This window comes from Salmo salar, chromosome 12 (genome assembly GCF_965601325.2).
Source record: "Salmo salar chromosome 12, fSalSal1, whole genome shotgun sequence".
In the NCBI taxonomy this organism is placed as follows: Eukaryota; Metazoa; Chordata; class Actinopteri; order Salmoniformes; family Salmonidae; genus Salmo; species Salmo salar.
The window spans coordinates 33,156,669-33,176,030 of NC_138302.1; the positions used below are offsets into that span (position 1 = coordinate 33,156,669).

The following is a 19,362-nucleotide window of genomic DNA, read 5'->3' on the forward strand; positions in this document are numbered from 1 at the left end:
TTTCCCCCCCACTGTACCTACATTTGTCCAAAAGAAACTCTTGTTTAAGCAAACTGTTTGGACTAATGATTACACCCCAGGTCAGGTAGATGCAGTCAAGAGTGTGCACGGTGTTATCACATGAGTCACTGTCTGCCACATTGATTACTCCAATTTGTCTCACGAACCTGCGCACCTACATCCTCTCCCTAATCTTGAACGGCACAAACCGCCACAGCCTCACACCCCCTTTTCTTCCCTCCCTCTCTCCATTCCTCCCTCCATTCCTCCCTCTTTCAGAGCTCAACCCCAGCTGGTCCCACTGGCTCACCTCCCACCCTTCCCCCTGCAGAAAGGCTGTCCTGGGATAACACTAGTGCCTTGTATACCCTCTGTAAGGACATTAAGGGCTCAGCACTGGGCTGGCAGCCTGGCACAGATCCAAAGAGTGCAGAGAGAGAGAGAGAGAGAGAGAGAGAGAGAGAGAGAGAGATACAGAGAGATACAGAGAGAGAGAGAGAGAGAGAGAGAGAGAGAGAGAGAGAGAGAGAGAGAGAGAGAGAGAGAGAGAGAGAGAGAGAGAGAGAGAGAGAGAGAGAGAGAGAGAGAGAGAAAGAGAGAGAAAGGGAGTCACATCAATATATCTGTTTGAAATGGGACTGTGTTTTATCTCCCTCCTCAGAATTGGGGACTGCAAAAGTGTTAGTATTTGTAAGCCACGGCAAATGCCTGCAATGAGTGCTTTACCTCTGTGTGTGTGTCTGCTGAAACACCTACCCATCTCCTCTATGCTCAGGTGTCTGCAGCAGTTGGGAAGTGGACACGCAGGTACTCTCTGGAGCGCATGTCCGCCTGCAATCCCAAAAAGATAGCAGAGGGGCTAACTTCTGCTGCCGTCAACAACACCGATTAGGCCTCTTGTCTTCCCACTGTCATAAAACCGCACACCTGTGTATTCTGCAATATCTCCGTGAATGTTTGAGTTATGACACTACACTCCTCAACTTAGAATCCCCTGTCCTCCCCCCGCATAGGATTAGAAAAAAGCAGCCTAAAACATATCAACAACAAGAACACCCTCACAAAGATTTGCTGCATGCTTCATCTCGACATGACAATGACAACCATTCATCCATCAAATTGCTTTAAAAACTCATCTAGAACTGTTTATTTGATTTCCGACCTGCCTTTGTTCTTGCTACGTGACTCAGTAAGAGTCGTGGATTGCGTGCGTGTGTGAGATTTTCTTTTGCTTGTGTGGTTGTGCTTTGGCTGTAAGTGTATGTGTGTGTGTTTCTATGCGTGTGTGTGCTTTAGCTGTAAATCATGGATGGTATAAGGTAGGTGTGAGGATTTAAAATGAAAGGGGGTTTAGAATGTGTTTGGTAATGAATGTGTGGCCTTGGTAAAGCCCTAGTGTCAGTTACCTTAATGAGAACTGTCAGAGTGTGAATTCCACTGGGGATTTTTCTTCTCTCTCTATCAATCAGCAAGGACCTCAGTCACTCCATTTGCAGCTGAAGCCCCTGAATTACCCAGCACCTGCATGGAAACATGTGTACACACACGCTGGCACATAGACAGACACTGTGCACAGACACACACAAAAAAACTTCACACCCGTGGTGAACGCACACTCAAACAGATCTTAAAATACCCCCAAAAAACTTCACATTACAGAAACATCATAAAAGACCAGTGTTTATCTTAGATCCATCTGGGGTCTGCTCCAGTAGCTGTGGGCGCGGCGCGGAGCACGCAGAAATAACAGGTGGGTTCCAACTTCCTCATTATCATAACTTCCCATAGCACTCAGCGAAGCACAGAGACAACACTCGGCTGATTAGTCACTGCTTTGGATGGGAGTGGGAGAGAATGGAGGGAGCAAAAGAAAAGAAAAGGAGAGAGAACGAGAGAGAGAATGAGAGAGAGAGAACGAGAGATGTGGATGATGCATTGGCGTGTGGTCGACAGAGGGAGAGGTAGAAAAGGTAGTGGCAACAGAAATGAAGGGATCTGATTGAAGCTTTGTCCACCAGTCTCCTGTTGTCACCCGTTGAGCTCTTACACTGGGCACAGGACAGCTCAGCTGTGGCACTTGGCATTGGCACCCTTTCACACAAACATGTACATACGCATGCCCGCACGCACTCACACACGCACACTCACATGCATGCAGACATGTTTACGCACACACTCTCTCTCTTTCTCTAACTCTGCACCCTGGCCTCGTTCCACTGGCCTGAGGCACGGCTATTGCTTTCCCCCTGCAGCCCTACAGCAGTTTGTCTGGCTACACTATCCCTCTCTTCCTTCCTCTCCCTCCTTCCTCTCCCTCCATCCCTCCTTCCCCTCCCTCCCTCCCTCCCTCCCTCCCTCTCTTTACTCCTCCAGTGGGACTGGGTTTCTGGTTCAAGCTGAAAATGTCAAACAGAAATATATTAACATTTAGAAAAGCTGAGGGCTTCAACAAGCAGCACCGTTTAATGCTGCAGTAGTATCACCTCCCCCCTCAGAAAGAAAGCACACCTGCGGAGTGAAATCGTTCAGAGCAACTTGTTTTTTCTGCCATATTATGAATATGAACTATTTTGGCAATATTTCACACATGACAAAATATGAATAACTGGTGATATTTGCCCAGGGGGTAAAACGCAAGTTGTGTGGCGTGTAGGCTAGTTCAAATCCCTGGTAAGACCGTAGCTGGACACACGGTACACTTGGGCATGATGCACTCAAGTAAATAGTCAAATGTTGAGTCACATCTCCGAGCCTTACCATCTTACCATACACCCTGATCACCCGTTACAGTAGAACACATGGCATGCACAAAGCACACTAACCACCTTAAGTGAGACACATTTGTCGCACTCAATCCCCATCCATGACAACACAGCAGGAAGAGGACAGAAGTTAGTGTGATGACTCTGCTGGTGTAATTCCTCATAGTTAGTGTCTAGCCTCTCTCCTGCATTGTGTGTTTTCTGCGTCTGCACTGTCATTTGTTTCCATAGAGGAGAGGAGATCAAATGTACTGGATACAGGACCTGGGTTCAAATACTATTTGAAATCATTTCAAAGCTGAGCTTGATTGAGCTTGCCTGGATCAATGGAATAGTCCAACAAAAGTATTCTTGCCCATCTGACACTCCAGGCAGGATTGTTTGAACCCAGTTCTGCGGGAGACTGAATGTGTTTTGGGTTTGAACCCAGGTCTGCAGTAGACTGAATGTGTTTGGGTTTGAACCTAGGCCTGCAGTAGACTGAATGTGTTTGGGTTTGAACCCAGGTCTGCAGTAGACCGAATGTGTTTGGGTTTGAACCCAGGTCTGCAGTAGACTGAATGTGTTTGGGTTTGAACCCATGCCTGCAGTAGACTGAATGTGTTTGGGTTTGAACCCATGCCTGCAGTAGACTGAATGTGTTTGGGTTTGAACCCATGCCTGCAGTAGACTGAATGTGTTTGGGTTTGAACCCAGGTCTGCAGTAGACTGAATGTGTTTGGGTTTGAACCCAGGTCTGCAGTAGACTGAATGTGTTTGGGTTTGTTTTGGGTGGGTGGGTGTTGTTAATGTGTCAGTGTCAACAGACAGAAACACAAAGCTCTGTGGGGTTGAATTATTCAAAGGAGAGGGGAGAGAGAGGGTGAGGGAAGGACAGCAATAGATTGGAGGGGGGAGAGAAAGAGAGAGAGAGAAAGGGAGAGAGACAGACATATGCTGAGAAATGTGACAGGCATGCGCACCCACACAGACACAGACACACACACAAACATTAACAAAGAGAGCGAGAGAGACACAATAGGCATGAGTTTCTGTAAGCAGTCTGTGTGTGTAGCTGATGCAGTAGGAAGAGAGAGACGGCCACAAAACACACAACACAGATTAAAGCCTTCCCTTTAAACAAACACGGAAGCCAGAGTCTCAGCGGGGACACCAGCACACAAAACTACCGTCAGCATCCCTTTACCTCTGTCTACAAAGACCCACCACGGCCCACCGCTAACACTACCTTCAACAATCGCTCACATTGAAATTCCATTTGTTACGGCAACAACCTTGGGAGCAGCAATGCTGATTTAGCGTTTCCTGTTGATTCAGATGCAGAGCAGAGTAATGGATGAGTATCTCAGCTCAGGGCTCTCAGGGCTGCGGGAAACACAATGTTACAGGCCAGGTGTGATGAGCAGAGCAGATATAGGCATAGAGTTATGGTAGAACTAGAACGGCCACCCAGAGTGGAGCTCCTGTTCGGCCACCCAGAGTGGAGCTCCTGTTCGGCCACCCAGAGTGGAGCTCCTGTTCGGCCACCCAGAGTGGAGCTCCTGTTCGGCCACCCAGAGTGGAGCTCCTACTGTAGTTGTGAACTCCTACCAGAATCATGACATTTGTTACCCGTCTGCAGGACTTTGTGTGACACCGGACACATCATTGTGCTTTGTCTTGTCAACAATTCACCCCTTTGGGTACAGTAAAGCTTAACTAAATTGAATTGATTACTACTACTAATCCTAACTGATTGGCATTGGTCAGTGCCACAAGACTGGCGCTGTTCCTGAGCTGCAGTAATCAACTTCCCTGGTGAGCCCTCCTAGTCCTTCATCCCTAAAGGAAAGAGAGTAGAGTAGTGTTATGTCTTTAGCATTAGTTCCTTGTTGTCCATTAACAACTTCATGTCTTCCTGTCAGTTAGTATGGATTTCTGCTGTCCGGAGATAATTACCAGCCAAGCAGATGTGGGGGGAGGGAGAGAGGGACACACACACACAGAGAGAGAGAGAGAGAGAGACACACACAGAGAGAGAGAGAGAGAGAGAGAGACACACAGAGAGAGAGAGAGAGAGAGAGAGACACACAGAGAGAGAGAGAGAGAGAGACACACACACAGAGAGAGAGAGAGACACACAGAGAGAGAGAAAGAGAGAGAGAGACACAGAGAGACACAGCGAGAGAGAGAGAGAGAGAGAGAGAGAGAGAGAGGGAGAAAGAGAGAGAGAGAGACACAGAGAGAGAGAGAAAGAGAGAGAGAGAGAGAGAAAGAGAGACACACAGAGAGAGACACACACAGAGAGAGAGACACACACACACAGAGAGAGAGGGAGAAAGAGAGAGAGAGAGACACACACACAGAGAGAGAGAGAAAGAGAGACACAGACACACAGAGAGAGAGAGAGAGAAAGAGAGAGAGAGAGAGAGAGGGGGAGACACAGAGACACACACACACACACACACACACACACACACACACACACAGGGTCCACTGGGAGTGTGTGAATGGTGCGATGTTAAGCACTATACGGCCTGCCTGGCCTCCGTCATCGTTAGGTGAAAGGACTCCTACTGTCCATTAGTTTTGTTTGTGGCCTCATTAGGAAAGGCTAGGAAGAAGGGAGTGTGTGTGTGTTATTGTGCTAATCTTCCTCTCAGGGCTCTAAGAGTGTTAACTCATGGAAAAGGTTGAATGTCTGCAAGGGGCTACGCTGTCTCATGCTTTCTCAGCGACTGAGAAGAATATGAGTGAGTGACTGAGTGTATGAGCAAGTGACTGTGCCTAATACTGACATCAATGAGTGTATTCGCACAGTGAGTCTATGAGAGTTTCAAAGTGTATATGAGCGTGAGTGGGTGAGACGGAGAGCTTCATCACGTCCGTGTAAAAACGCGTGTTCCTCCGCACTCAACGCACTGTGTATACAGACTCCGCTGCAGTGCCTTGACTCTGCCTTCAGCCCCCTGCACCATCAACTCTTCACTGCAGACTCCTACCATGATGTCACCTTCCTCTTTCATCTCTCTCTCGCTCTTTTAACTGTCGAGATCAGACAGACTGAGGGATTTTCTTTCTCTCAGGTTTAACAGGTAGTGAGAAGGGGAGGAGAGGAGAGGAACGAGAGGTAGGGAGTAGAATAGAAGAGGGGAGAAGAGGGGAGAAGATGAAAGAAGGGAAGTGGAAAGGACAGGAAAAGATAGGAGAGGAGAAGGGGAATGGGAAAAGAGGCGAGGGGTTTAAGTTTACATTCTGAACAGGTGCCACTGCAACCTGGTTGAAATGATTTTGCTACAGTACGATCCCCAACCCATCTCACATGAACAGTTTACATACCCAGCTCCTTAACCCAACCTGTCAACCCAAATCCCTACTTCCGGTTCCCAGTTTACATACCCAGCTCCTTAACCCAACCTGTCAACCCAAATCCCTACTTCCGGTTCCCAGTTTACATACCCAGCTCCTTAACCCAACCTGTCAACCCAAATCCCTACTTCCGGTTCCCAGTTTACATACCCAGCTCCTTAACCCAACCTGTCAACCCAAATCCCTACTTCCGGTTCCCAGTTTACATACCCAGCTCCTTAACCCAACCTGTCAACCCAAATCCCTACTTCCGGTTCCCAGTTTACATACCCAGCTCCTTAACCCAACCTGTCAACCCAAATCCCTACTTCCGGTGCCCCAAAACACCTCATTAACGTACACGCTCTAATTTGTCCCTCTTTCTGAATTCAGAAACGATGCCTGTGCCCTTATTTGGCAAACCTCCACCATCTGCTCCTGTGTTTGGGTCCCAACAGTAAACTGAAACTAAACGCTGAGGAGCACGAGCATATTGTTGTTTCCACAGCACAAGAACACTTGGCAACCTGTCGCTGCTGGCTCTGAGCTAGCATCAGTGTGTGTGTGTGTGTGTGTGTGTGTGTGTGTGTAAACGTGTTTGAGTGCTGGCTGGCAGCAGTACAGCTTGTCAAGGGTCAACGTTGACGACCGTCTGGAGAGAGAGAGAGAGAGAGAGAGAGAGAGAGAGAGAGAGAGAGAGAGAGAGAGAGAGAGAGAGAGAGAGAGAGAGGTGTAGAGAGAGAGAGAGGTGTAGAGAGAGAGAGAGAGAGAGAGAGAGAGAGGTGTAGAGAGAGAGAGGTGTATAGAGAGAGAGAGAGAGAGAGAGAGAGGTGTAGAGAGAGAACGAGATAGACAAATACAGATAAGTGAGATGAACCAAATAAAGCGGGGAATGAGAGACGAGGGAGAGAGTGGAAGAGAGGGAGAGATATGAAGAGAGAAAGAACAGAGCGGTTATTTCTCTGCCAGTCCCCTTGCTCTCAGCGATGTCCAGGTTCAATCTTATTGGACGAACCCCCAGCACCCACTAAACACATTAGCACACTCACTGATGAAATGAACACACACACAGGAGGAGATGAGTTAGCCTACTGCTGCAGCTCTCCTGGCAATATACTGAGAATAGAGGTGTGTGAAATGCTGTGTGTGTGTGTGTGTGTGTGTGTGTGTGTGTGTGTGTGTGTGTGTGTGTGTGTGTGTGTGCCGACTGCAGTGGAGGAAAATGACAGTGAGAGACAGAGAGAGCGAGACAGCAAGAGAGAGAACGAGAGATAGAGAGAAAGAATGAGACAGTGAGTGAGTGAGTGAGTGAGTGAGTGAGTGAGTGAGTGAGTGAGTGAGTTTATGTGCATGCATGTGTGTGTGTGAGAGCACTGGGTGCAGTGCAGGGCTGGTTTTGACAGCAGCACAGTGTGTAAGGCAGATGAGTTACGCCACCACACTTTTCTCTAAGGGAACAGCACCGTCTAGTGGCAGGAATGCAGAATAACACTAACAGACTGCAGGTAGAGATGAGCATAAAGTTAGAAAGAGAGCCAGCCCACCATGTTTTTGCCATTATAAACTTCAAATGGCGCTGCCCATGCTACAACAGGCTTTGTGGCAAGAGCGGCCTCTATCCCTCTCTATGAGAGAAGCATAGACAGACAGGTTAACTTCACATGGTGTCCCGTGTCCAGCAAGCCGTATTGATTTGCTCTGTTCCTCCCAGCCATTTGACATTTAACAGGGTTCATCTCAGTTGGCTTTCATTGATCGGACTGACTTCTAATCTGGTGACTGAGTGGCTCTTTTTGTATGCATGTGTGCATGTGTTTGTGTATGTGTGGGAATGTGTATGTGTGGGAATGTGTTTGTGTACGTGTGAGAATGTGTATGTGTATGTGTGAGAATGTGTATGTGTATGTGTTTGACTCTGTGTGTGTACCTGTCTGATAGGCTCTGGGACACGGTAGCGGCAGCAGGAGTGTGTGAGGTGCAGGGCTGTGTCCAGGGCTGTGTCCAGGCTGATCTTGTGGCCCACTGAAACATACACCGGTTTGGTACTGCTGTCAGGACTACGCAGGGCCTAGAAAGAAAGAGGACGAAAAGGGGTGGAGCAAGAGAGAGGAGAATCAGAGAGACAGAGAGACAGAGGAGAGACTGTATGTTTAGAACTACTGATTACGTGTTTGTGTGCAAATGGTGAACGTTTGTGTGAGTCTTACCCTCCCCAGCACTTTTCCTGACTCGGTAGTCAGAGGGAAACGGTCTCCTCCCTTCTGCAATGAAGCAATCTGAGGAGGAGGAGTGGAGTCAGACCATCCTTCATCCACACTACTACTGTCCGTCCGTCTGTACGTGTCTGACTTTCTCTCTGTCTGTGCGTGGGTTTATTTTTCTTGCAATATCAAAGTCTTTCTCTCTCCCATCTCCTCGGTCTCTCTTTTCTTCGAGGGGAGGATGAGGCCCTGACATGTTTTTCACAGCCCTGTCAGCCATGTTCCTGTCTTTCGCACAAGTCAACATGCTAGTAGCTGTCCTGTTCCCTTCCTGGAAATATACTATATATAAACTCAGCAAAAAAAGAAACGTCCCTTTTCCAGGACCATGTCTTTCAAAGATAATTCGTAAAAATCCAAATAACTTCACAGATCTTCATTGTAAAGGGTTTAAACACTGTTTCCCATACTTGTTCAATGAACCATAAACAATTAATGAACATGCACCTGTGGAACGGTCGTTAAGACACTAACAGCTTACAGACGGCAAGCAATTAAGGTCACAGTTATGAAAACTTAGGACACTAAAGAGGCCTTTCTACTGACTCTGAAAAACACCAAAAGAAAGATGCCCAGGGTCCCTGCTCATCTGCGTGAACATGCCTTAGGCATGCTGCAAGGAGGCATGAGGACTGCAGGTGTGGCCAGGGCAATAAATTGCAATGTCCGTACTGTGAGACGCCTAAGACAGAGCTACAGGGAGACAGGACGGACAGCTGATCGTCCTCGCAGTTGCAGACCACTTATAACAAACAAATATCAAATCGTACACAATATGTAATGGTGGATGGTTGTAAATCTGAGTCCACAGAGGTGTGCTCAGGTGTTCCGCAAGGTTCTATTTTGGGCCCACTGTTGTTAATTTTGTATATCAACAACATTGGGGATCTTATTGAAACAGCGGATGCTCATTTTTATGCAGATGATAGTGTTCTTTATTCAAGTGGTAGTAGTTAATCAATGTGCCTATGGGCACAAACCCACCGTCGCTGGACCAGACAGGACTGGCAAAAAGTCCTCTTCACTGACGAGTCGCGGTTTTGTCTCACCAGGGGTGATGGTCGGATTCGCGTTTATCGTCGAAGGAATGAGCGTTACACCGAGGCCTGTACTCTGGAGCGGGATCGATTTGGAGATGGAGGGTCCTTCATGGTCTGGGGCGGGGTGTCACAGCATCATCGGACTGTGCCTGTTGTCATTGCAGGCAATCTCAACGCTGTGCGTTACAGGGAAGACACCCTCCTCCCTCATGTGGTACCCTTCCTGCAGGCTCATCCTGACATGACCCTCCAGCATGACAATGCCCCCAGCCATACTGCTCGTTCTGTGTTTGATTTCCTGCAAGACAGGAATGTCAGTGTTCTGCCATGGCCAGTAAAGAGCCCGGATCTCAATCCCATTGAGCACATCTGGGACCTGTTGCATCGTAAGGTGAGGGCTAAGGCAATTCCCCCAGAAATGTCCGGAACTTGCAGGTGCCTTGGTGGAAGAATGGGGTAACATCTCACAGCAAGAACTGGCAAATCTGGTGCAGTCCATGAGGAGGAGATGCACTGCAGTACTTAATGCAGCTGGTGGCCACACCAGATACTGACTGTTACTTTTGATTTTGACCCCTCCTTTGTTCAGGGACACATTATTCCATTTATCTTAGTCACATGTCTGTGGAACTTGTTCAGTTTATGTCTCATTTGTTGAATCTTGTTATGTTCATACAAATATTTACACATGTTAAGTTTGTTGAAAATAAACGCAGTTGACAGTGAGAGGAGGTTTCTTTTTTTGCTGAGTTTAGTATGTGGACACCCCTTCAAATGAGTGAATTCGGCTATTTCAGCCACACAGTGTATAAAATCGAGCACACAGCCATGCAATCTCCATAGAGTAGAATGGCATTACTGAAGAGCTCATTGACTTTCCAAAAAGTCAGTTTGTCAAATTTCTGCCCTGCTAGAGCTGCCCCGGTCAACTGTAAGTGCTGTTATTGTGAAGTGGAAACGTCTAGGAGCACCAACGGCTCAGCCGCGAAGTGGTAGGCCACACATGCTCACAGAACGGGACCGCCGAGTACTGAAGTGTATAAAAATCATCTGTCCATGGTTACAACAGGACGCAACACTCACTACCGAGTTCCAAACTGCCTCTGGAAGCAACAAGCACAAGAACTGTTCGTCAGGAAATGGGTTTCCATGGCCAAGCAGCCACACACAAGTCTACGATCACATTGTGCAATGCCAAGCGTTGGCTGGAGTGTTGAAAGCTCGCCGCTATTGGACTCTGGAGCAGTGGAAATGCATTCTCTGGAGTGATGAATCACGCTTCACCATCTGGCAGTAAAGTTTGGTGGAGGATGAATAATGGTCTGGGGCTGTTTTTCATGGTTCAGGCTAGGCGTCTTAGTTCCAGTGAAGGGAAATGTTAACGCTACAGCGTACAATGACATTCTAGACAATTCTGTGCCTCCAACTTTGTGGCAACAGATTGGGGAAGGCCCTTTCCTGTTTCAGCATGACAATACCCCCGTGCACAAAGCAAGGTCCAATCGTTTGTTGAGATTGATGTGGAAGAACTTGACTGGCCTGCACAGAGCCCTGACCTCAACCCCATCAAACACCTTTGGGATGAATTGGAACGCAGACTGCGAGCATGGCCTAATCGCCCAACATTAGTGCCTGACCTCACTAATACTCGTGGCTAAATGGAAGTAAGTCCCCGCAGCAATGTTCCAACATGTAGTGGAAAGCCTTCCCAGAAGAGTGGAGGCTGTTAGAGCAGCAAAGGGGGGACCAACTCCATACTAATGCCCTTGATTTTGGAATGAGATGTTCGACAAGCAGGTGTCCACATACTTTTGGTCATGTAGTGTATATCTCATTTGAAGTGCATAGGATGGTGTGAGTCATCGGTCTGTGAAAAACCGCACAATCCCATCTTCACTCGACCTTAAACTTGAAAAGGTAAAAATCTGATATTTCACATATTGGATGATGCAGTGTTTATATGAGAGAGCTCTCAGATCCTGCAATCAGCTTGAGATACATTCAGATCAAAAAACCCATCCTCATCCCTGTTGCCAAGACTGATGCTGTAACAGGTATCTCATTGGAGATGAGGACTTGACTTTAAACGAATGAAAGCTTTGATGTCCAATCCTTTTCACTATAACTAATTATAATACAGGACAAGAAGATATGCCAGGTGAGTGGCCAGGTAGGGCCCAGGGCCCATCTGGTGCTATCTAGGAGACCAGTGTGTCTATCTGGGCAGTAGGACATGAGACAGGCCAACGATCAATAACACAGTGGTTTGACTCAGTGCCAGAGAGGAAGAGGAAGAGGGAGGGGGAGAAAGAGTGAGTGAAGGGGTCTGGGAGAACTGGGAGAGGTTAAAAATGACGATGGGATATTGAGAGACGGCAGTGGCAGAGCGAGTAGAGAGAGAAGGAGTGAAAGGAGTGAGAGAGAGCTGGGAAATAGAGTGGAGCCGAAGAAAGAGAAACGTACAAGAGAGACATAGAGAGGAATTTCAGCCACCTAGCAGCAGGCAGGGGCGGCAGCTGTCGTGTGAACGGAATGACGCCTCTATCCATCGAGCAGGACTCAGTGAGTCACTCCCTGGCAATGCACCATTGATGGCCTGTACACCTGAATGTGTTGCAGCGGCGCATAACACGCACATTGTACACATGCACACACACACACAATGAGAAAAGACCAGTGGCATGTCCATACAAACCTTTAGCCCATAATAAGACGCAGGGGGTAACAGGGACACAGAAATGTGATGTCACCGTGACAACAGAGGCTCCGTGATTAAAGGAGCTTCTATAAAAAGCCTTCACGTTGAAATCCCATGAACAATTCACGGAAATTGTATTGCGACGTTTCAATGGACATTTTGCTTGGATTTGAATTGATTGTCCAACAGTAAACCTATTGGGCGTCATCGCAATGTTACGAAAAACACTTGGACATTTCAAAACCCTAGAGACACATTGGATGTCTGTGTGTGTCTTTGACGTCTCCTTCACTCTGGATGTATGAACACAGATTCCCCTAATCTAATTTCAGGTGAGAGCAGTTGGAGGAACAAATATGACTCATGTTGCATTGATGTGATTAACGAGCAAAAACAACTACACACATGGCAGTTTAACGCTACGCTCGTATCTAAGCAATATTGAAGTCAGGGAGGTCACATCTATCATTCTACAATCCGCAGTGAGTCATCGTTTGAAAACAGACCCCGACGCCAGTCTCAAAGTCAAGATAAGAGGTGTTCTAATGTTCCATTTAAAATAACTGGAGCGTCGCTAGCTAAAAGCCCGAGGGAAATGTATCTGGACGGCTAAAAGCCCAAGGGAAATGTATCTGGACGGCTAAAAGCCCGAGGGAAATGTATCTGGACGGCTAAAAGCCCGAGGGAAATGTATCTGGACGGCTAAAAGCCCGAGGGAAATGTATCTGGACGGCTAAAAGCCCCAGGGAAATGTATCTGGACGGCTAAAAGCCCGAGGGAAATGTATCTGGACGGCTAAAAGCCAGAGGGAAATGTATCTGGACGGCTAAAAGCCCGAGGGAAATGTATCTGGACGGCTAAAAGCCCGAGGGAAATGTATCTGGACGGCTAAAAGCCAGAGGGAAATGTATCTGGACGGCTAAAAGCCAGAGGGAAATGTATCTGGACGGCTAAAAGCTACCTGATACCTTAATGAAAGACTAGCTAAGAGCCAACGCTTTAGCTAACAGTAGCTAACTGACAGATACTGTTCAGTAGCTCAGAAATCTCAGCCAATGCAATCCACACCGCGGCTACAGTAGTTCGGTTAGCGAGGCTTATGCGATCGCTATCGTCCGTGAGACGCTAAGTGTCGCCTGAGAGAGATCGAATTAACTTGGGAGTCGCTACCGGTTTCTCTGGTCATAAACAGTAGAAACCTAATCTGAGTCTAAACATAACAGCCGTTAGAGCCAAAGCAGAGCTGAGGGACATCAAGTGTTTTTCACAAAGTGTTATGTAAGATTAGTGCGGTACGAGTCGTGGGGACCGTTTGAGCTGCGGTTATTGCCTGGTAATTGAGTTTTTAGGGTGTGGAGCCTTTTGGCAGTTGATTGCTGGTGGTGTGTGTTCAGGGTACTGCGCTAAACTCCCATGGCCTTTTGCTATGGAAATCTGTTAACATTAGTGGTCACATTAGTCATGTTAGTGCCATGTCTGTTTGTCTGTCTCCATCTCTCGCATTCAAAATCCTTCATCAGAAGAGAGTGAAACCCTTACCTCTGTCATTACTACCACCCCTCCATCAGTCATTATAGACACCAAACCATCACACTACAGTACTGCTCTGTTGCAAGCCTGAAGCATGCAATTCATTTCCTTAAAATTAAATTATTTGTAATTTGGATTGGAATTTCCCTCAACGAAACAAAGGGTACATTTACATAATACAAATTGCTGCAAAATTGCTTAAATATATATATATACTGCTCAAAAAAATAAAGGGAACACTTAAACAACACAATGTAACTCCAAGTCAATCACACTTCTGTGAAATCAAACTGTCCACTTAGGAAGCAACACTGATTGACAATAAATTTCACATGCTGTTGTGCAAATGGAATAGACAACAGGTGGAAATTATAGGCAATAAGCAAGACACCCCCAATAAAGGAGTGGTTCAGCAGGTGGTGACCACAGACCACTTCTCAGTTCCTATGCTTCCTGGCTGATGTTTTGGTCACTTTTGAATGCTGGCGGTGCTTTCACTCTAGTGGTAGCATGAGACGGAGTCTACAACCCACACAAGTGGCTCAGGTAGTGCAGCTCATCCAGGATGGCACAACAATGCGAGCTGTGGCAAGAAGGTTTGCTGTGTCTGTCAGCGTAGTCTCCAGAGCATGGAGGCGCTACCAGGAGACAGGCCAGTACATCCGGAGACATGGAGGAGGCCGTAGGAGGGCAACAACCCAGCAGCAGGACCGCTACCTCCGCCTTTGTGCAAGGAGGAGCAGGAGGAGCACTGCCAGAGCCCTGCAAAATGACCTCCAGCAGGCCACAAATGTGCATGTGTCTGCTCAAACGGTCAGAAACAGACTCCATGAGGGTGGTATGAGGGCCTGACGTCCACAGGTGGGGGTTGTGCTTACAGCCCAACACCGTGCAGAACGTTTGGCATTTGCCAGAGAACACCAAGATTGGCAAATTCGCCACTGGCGCTCTGTGCTCTTCACAGATGAAAGCAGGTTCACACTGAGCACATGTGACAGACGTGACAGAGTCTGGAGACGCCGTGGAGAACGTTCTGCTGCCTGCAACATCCTCCAGCATGACCGGTTTGGCGGTTGGTCAGTCATGGTGTGGGGTGGCATTTCTTTGGGGGGCCGCACAGCCCTCCATGTGCTCGCCAGAGGTAGCCTGACTGCCATTAGGTACCGAGATGAGATCCTCAGACCCCTTGTGAGACCATATGCTGGCCCTGGGTTCCTCCTAATGCAAGACAATGCTAGACCTCATGTGGCTGGAGTGTGTCAGCAGTTCCTGCAAGAGGAAGGCATTGATGCTATGGACTGGCCCACCCGTTCCCCAGACCTGAATCCAATTGAGCACATCTGGGACATCATATCTCGCTCCATCCACCAACGCCACGTTGCACCACAGACTGTCCAGGAGTTGGCGGATGCTTTAGTCCAGGTCTGGGAGGAGATCCCTCAGGAGACCATCCGCCACCTCATCAGGAGCATGCCCAGGCGTTGTAGGGAGGTCATACAGGCACGTGGAGGCCACACACACTACTGAGCCTCATTTTGACTTGTTTTAAGGACATTACATCAAAGTTGGATCAGCCTGTAGTGTGGTTTTCCACTTTAATTTTGAGTGTGACTCCAAATCCAGACCTCCATGGGTTGATAAATTGGATTTCCATTGGTTATTTTTGTGTGATTTTGTTGTCAGCACATTCAACTATGTAAAGAAAAAAGTATTTAATAAGATTATTTCTTTCATTCAGATCTAAAATGTGTTGTTTAAGTGTTCCCTTTATTTTTTTGAGCAGTGTATATATTTACCGGAGACTTCTCCCACCAGTATTCTCTTCAATAAGAGCTGGTTTACAGTTTTCACCAACAGGTTTTTGTTTTTGCTCGACTTGTACAGTGAGGGAAAAAAGTATTTGATCCCCTGCTGATTTTGTATGTTTGCTCACTGACAAAGAAATGATCAGTCTATAATTTTAATGGTAGGTTTATTTGAACAGTGAGAGACAGAATAACAACAAAAATATCCAGAAAAACGCATGTCAAAAATGTTATAAATTGATTTGCATTTTAATGAGGGAAATAAGTATTTGACCCCCTCTCAATCAGAAAGATTTCTGGCTCCCAGGTGTCTATTTATACAGGTAACGAGCTGAGATTAGGAGCACACTCTTAAAGTGAGTGCTCCTAATCTCAGTTTGTTACCTGTATAAAAGACACCTGTCCACAGAAGCAATCAATCAATCAGATTCCAAACTCTCCACCATGGCTAAGACCAAAGAGCTCTCCAAGGATGTCAGGGACAAGATTGTAGACCTACACAAGGCTGGATTTGGCTACAAGACCATCGCCAAGCAGCTTGGTGAGAAGGTGACAACAGTTGGTGCGATTATTCGCAAATGGAAGAAACACAAAAGAACTGTCAATCTCCCTCGGCCTGGGGCTCCATGCAAGATCGCACCTCGTGGAGTTGCAATGATCATGAGAACGGTGAGGTATCAGCCCAGAACTACACGGGAGGATCTTGTCAATGACCTCAAGGCAGCTGAGACCATAGTCACCAAGAAAACAATTGGTAACACACTACGCCATGAAGGACTGAAATCCTGCAGCGCCCGCAAGGTCCCCCTGCTCAAGAAAGCACATATACATGCCCGTCTGAAGTTTGCCAATGAACATCTGAATGATTCAGAGGACAACTGGGTGAAAGTGTTGTGGTTAGATGAGACCAAAATGGAGCTCTTTGGCATCAACTCAACTCGCCGTGTTTGGAGGAGGAGGAATGCTGCCTATGACCCCAAGAGCACCATCCCCACCGTCAAACATGGAGGTGGAAACATTATGCTTCGGGGGTGTTTTTCTGCTAAGGGGACAGGACAACTTCACCGCATCAAAGGGACGATGGACAGGGCCATGTACCGTCAAATCTTGGGTGAGAACCTCCTTCCCTCAGCCAGGGCATTGAAAATGGGTCGTGGATGGGTATTCCAGCATGACAATGACCCAAAACACACGGCCAAGGCAACAAAGGAGTGGCTGAAGAAGAAGCACATTAAGGTCCTGGAGTGGCCTAGCCAGTCTCCAGACCTTAATCCCATAGAAAATCTGTGGAGGGAGCTGAAGGTTCGAGTTGCCAAACGTCAGCCTCGAAACCTTAATGACTTGGAGAAGATCTGCAAAGAGGACTGGGACAAAATCCCTCCTGAGATGTGTGCAAACCTGGTGGCCAGCTACAAGAAACGTCTGACCTCTGTGATTGCCAACAAGGGTTTTGCCACGAAGTACTAAGTCATGTTTTGCAGAGGGGTCAAATACTTATTTCCCTCATTAAAATGCAAATCATTTTATAACCTTTTTGACATGGGTTTTTCTGATTTTTTTGTTGTTATTCTGTCTCTCACTGTTCAAATAAACCTACCATTAAATTATAGAATGATCATTTCTTTGTCAGTGGGCAAACGTACAAAATCAGCAGGGGATCAAATACTGTTTTCCCTCACTGTATAATATTGTTCAAGCTTACAGAAACACTGTGGAGAGAAACTAACATCCCACAATAAAATATTACAATAGATCCAGGCAAGAAAACACACTACCTTAAAAACATTTATCACAATAGAATGATGAATAATGCATTGTGCTCTCTGTACTGCAATTTCAACACAGCTACAGTATGACTAATTGTGAAAAATAGAGCTCAAAGGTAGACAAGAGCCCACATGAATGATTCATGAAGATTAAACTAACACTATAAAACTGTATGCCAATAATTATTTTGTTGTTGCATTCAAATGTAGTTTGATACAGCCACAGGAAAAGGGACCATGCCACGAGTATGGTATGGTCCCCAGAATAGTATGGTCCCCAGAAGAGGAGAAGAAAAGCTTGACAAAAGCTTGACATTGGAGGTCAGACGTTTGCTCAAATGCAGACCTACTGTAGGTAGGCTACAGTTTAGTAGTCCAATGTCAGTTGAGATCTCCTTTGAGTGCTATCCATCAGAATGTCTTAACCAGTTGTTATTGTAAAAACAAAAAACAAATGAAATATAACTAGCGAACACTCCGCTCTTAAATCATTGGAAACTAGTCCTGTGATTCGATGCAATTTCACCCCTCTGCAAAAATGTGTTTATCTGCTCAGCATTTTGGTCTCTACCGGTGTGAAATGTGAGTGGTGAAGCTCTCACCTGTGACTGGTGTTCCTCGTTCTTCTCCACACCCTGCACCTGCAGGAGGTTCTTCTCCACACCCTGCACCTGCAGGAGGTTCTTCTCCACACCCTGCACCTGCAGGAGGTTCTTCTCCACACCCTGCACCTGCAGGAGGTTCTTCTCCACACCCTACACCTGCAGGAGGTTCTTCTCCACACCCTGCACCTGCAGGAGGTTCTTGGCCACACCCTGCACCTGCAGGAGGTTCTTGGCCACACCTATACAGGGAAGCCCTGACAGAACTCCCAGGTGACACGCCTGGCCAAACTCTGGAAAAAAGACAACCCCATATGTATAGTAGAGGACATGACTGTCACAACCAGCTGAAGTCTGAATTGTTATGCAAGTATGTAGCAGGCTACTGTTAGTAGCAAATAGTCAATGCTATTAGTACAGTACGTTGCAGACTACTGTTAGTAGTAAATAGTCAATGCTATTAGTAGACAGTACGTAGCAGACTACTGTTAGTAGTAAATAGTCAATGCTATTAGTAGACAGTACGTAGCAGGCTACTGTTAGTAGTAAATAGTCAATGCTATTAGTACAGTACGTAGCAGACTACTGTTAGTAGTAAATAGTCAATGCTATTAGTACAGTACGTAGCAGACTACTGTTAGTAGTAAATAGTCAATGCTATTAGTAGACAGTATGTAGCAGGCTACTGTTAGTAGTAAATAGTCAATGCTATTAGTACAGTACGTAGCAGACTACTGTTAGTAGTAAATAGTCAATGCTATTAGTAGACAGTAAGTTGCTTGAGAATCCGGTCTCAGTCTCAGTTTAAGACCGAGACCGTCTGTTCCACTGCTCACCTCTGTAGTGGAACAGACCATTCCCATCCACCAAGACCACCTATTGGGGACAGATACAGAAAGAGACAACGGGTGAGAGATGGGCAAGTACAGAAAGAGACAAGGAGTGAGAGATGGGCAAGTACAGAAAGAGGCAACGGGTGAGAGATGGGCAAGTACAGAAAGAGGCAACGGGTGAGAGATGGGCAAGTACAGAAAGAGGCAACGGGTGAGAGATGGGCAAGTACAGAAAGAGACAACGGGTGAGAGATGGGCAAGTACAGAAAGAGACAACGGGTGAGAGATGGGCAAGTACAGAAAGAGACAACGGGTGAGAGATGGGCAAGTACAGAAAGAGGCAACGGGTGAGAGATGGGCAAGTACAGAAAGAGACAACGGGTGAGAGATGGGCAAGTACAGAAAGAGGCAACGGGTGAGAGATGGGCAAGTACAGAAAGAGACAACGGGTGAGAGATGGGCAAGTACAGAAAGAGACAACGGGTGAGAGATGGGCAAGTACAGAAAGAGACAACGGGTGAGAGATGGGCAAGTACAGAAAGAGGCAACGGGTGAGAGATGGGCAAGTACAGAAAGAGGCAACGGGTGAGAGATGGGCAAGTACAGAAAGAGACAACGGGTGAGAGATGGGCAAGGCTCAAAGCAGCTCTCTGCTGTCCCTTGTGCTTCTAAGCATGAGGTCTTTCTTCATTACAGGCTAACAAAAGAAGAGTTTTCACAAGACTTAGTGAGATTTTG

The 19,362-nt window shown here is 46.9% G+C and overlaps 1 pseudogene; it reads right to left on the bottom strand.

Moving 5' to 3' along the window:
• Positions 1 to 771: 771 nt before the first annotated feature.
• Positions 772 to 19,362, bottom strand: part of LOC106564974 (endonuclease V-like) — a 29,414-nt pseudogene continuing 10,823 nt past the window's right edge.